The sequence below is a fragment of the Diabrotica virgifera genome, chromosome 5 (assembly GCF_917563875.1).
Source record: "Diabrotica virgifera virgifera chromosome 5, PGI_DIABVI_V3a".
Lineage (NCBI taxonomy): Eukaryota > Metazoa > Arthropoda > Insecta > Coleoptera > Chrysomelidae > Diabrotica > Diabrotica virgifera.
In genome coordinates this window covers 156,014,706-156,020,705 of record NC_065447.1, presented here as the reverse complement: position 1 = coordinate 156,020,705, position 6,000 = coordinate 156,014,706, and positions in this window count along the sequence as shown.

Sequence of the window (6,000 nt, the reverse complement as noted above, 5' to 3'; positions counted from 1 at the left end):
GCGACAGCTGAAAGAAGTTTCTCATCGATGAGACGAATTAAAAACTGCTTAAGATCTACAACGATGGGGCAAAGACTTCACAGTTTGGGAGTGATTTCAATAGAAGGAGGACTTAGCTACAATCTCCTATGTCACCCTGAAATTGTTGTAGACGAATTCGCCGCTCAAAAAGGGAGAAGACTAAAGTTCCTTTTAAAATGAACTCCATCAGTTACATTTTTCTGTTCAATAGAAGGTTCAATTAAACAATTCATTAAACATTTTAAAATAATATGTACAACTCTTTTTCGAACACTGTAAGAATAACTAACTTGTGTAATACATTTTGTGTGATTTGCCTCGTCAATTTGATTTTGTCGTTTTTATTTCCCAATACTAATTAGGCTAAATACATTATATATACATAGTGCACTTACCCTAACAGAGTTCTGTATCAGGTACCGGTAAGTTTATTAAATTTATAACATAAGACTAGACTATAGAGGTAGGCCTACATTAAGTTTCTTGGAAAATATATATTAGTATAATTGTTACCTCCAGCTAGGCATTAACCACTTAACAAGTTGTTTGGAAAATTAAGTCAGAGAGAGCCTAAAAACTCACAATTTCGTTTGTCATTTCCAAAAAATTTTAAATACCCCCCAGACCCCCGGTAGCTTGCCTACCCAAAAATAAAATCCTGGAGCCGCCCCTGCACTCCTGATTAAAAGCCTCCCCATGAGGTGTCCAGTCTTCACTGTTTTGTGCTATTTGCCAGTTTCTCCCAACTTTTGCTTTAATGCCGTCTAACAATTCTTTTGGTGGTCTTCCTCTAGTACGACTGAGTTCGCGTGGTCTCCAATGTACAATATTTCTCGTCCACCTTTCGTTGTTTTGCCGTGCCTACGTGTCCTACCCAGTTTCATTTCACTTGCGCAATTCTTCCAATTATATCTTCCACCTTCGTCCTGTTTCGCACGTCCTCGTTTCGTATAATATGTTCTCTCAGAGATACTCCAAACATAGCTCGTTCGATGGCCCTCTGGGTTTCTTTTAATATATTAGCTGACAACTTTGTAAGTGTAACGGTCTACATTCCGTAAGTCATAACTGGTAGCATACAACTGTTGAATTCCCTTTTCTTTAGATTTTTTGGTATCTTTTTGTTTTTCAACACATGCCTCAGTCTTCCTGCTGATGGTCACGTCATTCGGATTCTTCTAGTTATCTCTGCCGTATGATTCTGTTTGTCTAGTTTGATCGTGTGACGTGTGACCTAGGTGTATACGCTCTGAGCTTCGCTGGTGTCGCTCCTAGTGGATTATAATTCAACTTTAACCGGTAATTTTTAAATTTATTATTAAATTGATATCGCTTAATATTTACAACGCTAAAAAGTAATTAAATTGTAAAAGATTTTTTTAAGATTTTGCTAATCATTTTGACGTTCTATTGATGAAATACTTATTAATTTCTTACTTCGGATACTTTCACAATTATCGTGTAGAGATGGCGCTAAGATTAATTTATAATTACATATTACGGAACATTAAAAAAACGTAAATTGAGTATTTAAAACGTAAGTATATTTAAGGTAAAAATATATACCACAGCTTTGACCAACTAATATTTTTTATAATTAATGTTTTTAATTTTAATTTTAAATTAATCACTTTGACATTTATGTCAAATTTCCAGTAAACGTTTACAGACTTGTCACTACTGGCGCTCGCGAATTTATAAATATCCCTTCTACGTACGAGCTCACAGCGTATACTGTTCGATAATTTCGATCTCACCTCCATCTAAGTTGATTGTGATATTTTGATTTGTTGTTTACCGCGTTTAGCGTTTTTTATTCCTGTTTCTATTATACATTTATTCGCTCAGTTGTGTAAACGGACAAAGGACATTTAATTAAATACAAAGAGGGATGACTTTATAATAATAATAGGGACTGCAAAACTTCTGTATGCAAAATTTGATAATTTTTGTACCAGTTTTCTATTAAGTATATTATTATGGTAAGCATACATTTAAATTTTATTACTTAAACTAAAACGTTATTAATGTAAGTAAAGCCCTCGCCGTCAATTTCCTTGAAATAAATCAATTAACCGTTGACAGAAATACAGGCTGTAACGCATTAAAAAATAACAACCGGCTATAAACACGAAAACACCAGAAATGGATATAAATGAGCTTATTAACGAAGCCACACACAAACATACGGAAGCTACTAAAAATGTCAACACATCGACCAACACTATTATTTCCAATTAAGAAGGCAATAATTTCAAGAAATTTAGGGGATGTAAAAACGTCTCGAAACGTGGATTTTTAAATGAAGTGATTTCTCTATTTTGATCGATGTTAATTTATTTTTGAATGTGTGGAAAGCTCTACATATACTTACACCAAAATCAAAATGAAAAAATCCATAATTGACTATATACTAGTTGAAGGCAATAGCACTAGAAAAATAATGGGTACATAGCAAAGGAGAAGTACAAAGGGCAAAGGAGAAGTACATAGAATACTCAAAATAGGTAGCGATCACTACCTACGTGGTCGTAACTAAAATACGTCAAGAAATAAAAAATAAAGAAAAACCAAGTAGGTACAGAAAAGGAAAAACCACTTATAAAAGAAACAATAAAAACGTATAAACTAAGAAACAAAGAAATGGCAAACATATTTGAGAAAAAGGTAAACAAAAAACTTAGAATAATAAAAGAAACAGAAGTGAAATGATGTAAATAATCTATGGAAATTATGGAACAACTCTAAGGATCTTCTATTGGAGGCAGCTAAGGAGATTTGTGGAACAAGTAAAAAAGACTCAACAAAGAAACAAACATTTGGTGGTACGAAGAAATAAAACAGCAAGTAAATGTGAAGAAAAACATGAAAGGCATGGAAACATGAAAGATAAAACAAATAATAACTCAGTGGCGGCTCGTGACCTCAGTATGCGGGTAGGCGACAAATATACCTTTAATATAATATACTCTATCGTCCCATCTACCGGCCAACGGCTTCAGGCGGATGAGCTGGTAAATGGCAGGGCACTCTGTTGTCCTGAGACTGAGAAATCGGTCTCGAAGGCGGAGGAACCAAGACAGTGGTCAACGGCGTCAGGATGCAGAAGGCAACGGGAAACCACTGCATTAAATATCCAAATGGAATCCCTTGTAAAAAAAAACATCAATGGCAATGTTCAAAACGAAATATTCCGGAGTAAAATGTTCCCCAATCGGATCTCCGGGGGGAACAGTGGCGAACGAAGTCGTAAAACTTAAAAATAAAGTTATGAGAATAGCTACTTGGAATGCAAGAAGCTTGTATACAGCCGGGAAATTAATAAACGTAACAACAGAAATGGAAAGACTACATGTGAAAATACTTGGTATCAGTGACGTACAGTGGAAAGGATCCGGCAAATGTCCAACTAGAAACGGCATGTTCTACTATTCGGGAACTGATGATACAAACCACCGTTATGGCGTCGGAATAATAGTCGAAAGGGAAGTCAACAAATCGGTACTAAGTTTTACCCCATATTCAGAACGAATCATAGCAATCCAGCTAAAGTCGAACAAAGGAAAAATTAACATTATTCAAGTCTATGCACCGACAGCAGAGAAAGAGGATGAGGAAATAGAAGAATTCTACAAGCAACTAGAATACATTCTGGAATCGACCAAAAAAGAAGAGGTGGGCAATTTCAACGCTAAAGTTGGTAAGGTGAAAACTGATGGACGCACTGGTGAATTTGGACTTGGACAACGAAACGACCGAGGTGAACGTCTCGTACAATTTTGCCAAGAAAAAGAATTTGTAATAATGAACACAATGTTCAGATTGCCAAACCGTAGATTGTACACGTGGACATCACCAAGGGATAATGCAGACAACATCGTCAGGAATCAAATCGATTATATACTAATCGGAAGCCGGTTTAAAAACTCCATCACGTCTACAAAAACCTATCCAGGCACTGATATAGAATCGGATCACAATCCGGTGGTGGCTGTAGTAAATATAAGATTCAAGAAACTATGGAAAAATGCAGCTAAACAAAAGATAGACGTTAAGCAACTGAAAGACGCAACTATACTGGAAAGGACAAGAGAACAGGTAAACAACAATCTTAGAAACCTCGCTGCAAAAAATAGGAACACAGGCAATGTAGAGGACAAATGGATGGAGATAGAAAAGGCCCGAAATTTTGTACCTCATGGAGGAAAGGCGAAGAAATAAAACCAACAAGACAAAATACAAAGAAGTGAACCGTGAGATTAAGAGAAAAATTAGAGAAGCCAAAGAGAAGTGGGTTCTGGAAAACTGCAAGGAAATAGAAGAATATGAAAGAAAGTACGATAGCTTTAACATGCATTAAAAGATCAAGGAAATAACAGGTAAAAAGTGAAACAAGCATCCATCGTAAAAGACAAAAAAGGTAAAATAATTACAGATTTAAATGAAAAACTGGCAAGATAGACAGAATACATTGAAGAACTTTTTGCAGACGAAAGACCAGAAATAGCAGTGGCAGAACCTACAGATGACACAACAGGGCCTGGAATCCTAAAAAGGGAGATAGAATTTTTTTCTCCCATAATCATCACTACGATGATGATTATTACAATTACAATCTGGTCATACTTGACTAATGAGCAATTTTAATCTAACCTAAATTATTACTGTTCCTTAAAATTAAGAGCTTGCCCCATAGCGTCTCTTATCTAACCTAACAAGATAGTGCACTATTCTAGCATACACACTAACGCGCACAAGCACTATGCTCTGCTTTTCACTATCACCTATCACTTAAACTAGTTCATAAGGTTTTGTCCTCTTCAGTCTTCTAACTTGCCCAGTAGTATCGAGGAGCTGGATTGCCTCAATATTCTCGTGCATGTGAAGTCGTTGCTCGTGACTTCCTGCCATCTTCTTAATGATTATATCCACAGTTTCCATTCCTAGGTCCTTATGGAGATCATTGTTTGTAACATACCAAGGAGCATCTACAATATTTCTTAGTATTTTGTTCTGGAATCTTTGTATTACTGTTATATTACTTGGTCTAATACACCCCCATAGTGGGCATCCATAAGTCCATACAGGTCTCAATATTTGTTTGTAAATTAGTAACTTATTATGCATCGACAATGTGGAGTTTCTTCCAATTAGCCAAAACATTTTTTTATATCTTAGATATAAAATAAAGATAGAATATGCTATAGGGAACACAAAATGGGGTAAAGCTGCAGGACCAGATGAAATTCCTGTAGAATTGTTGAAACTTATAGACGACGACACACTTGAAATAATGGTGAACCTCTTTAACACAATTTATAGAACAGGCATCATACCAAAAAAATGGCTCTCCTCTACTTTTATCACAATTCCGAAGACGAATAACGCCAGAGAGTGTTCAGACCACAGAACTATAGCATTGATGAGCCACACACTAAAAGTATTTTTAAAAATATTTCACAAAAGAATATTTAATAAATTAGAAGAGGACATAAGCGCCAGACAGTTTGGATTCAGAAGTGGAATGGGAACACGGGAGGCTTTGTTTGGTCTGAGTGTGTTAATGCTAAGATGTTTGGATGTAAACCAAGACCTCTACGTAGGTTTCATAGATTTTGAGAAGGCCTTCGATAAAGTCAGACACCAAAAGCTGTATGAAATCCTAAGAAGCAAAAACATTGACAGTCGCGACATTAACATCATATCCATGTTGTACTGGGGACAAAAACAGCAAAAATCAAGGTTGATAATGAGTTAACCGAAAAAATTGAGATTCTTCGAGGTGTGCGTCAGGGTTGTGTGCTTTCTCCACTACTATTCAATATATATAGCGAAACAATATGTCAGGAAGCGTCCTAGAGCAAAACATTAGTATGCACATTAACGGAGAGTTAAATAACAATATACGATACGCTGATGACACGCTAATAGTAACAGATAACCTAGTAAATTTACAGTATTTGATGGAAAACATAAACA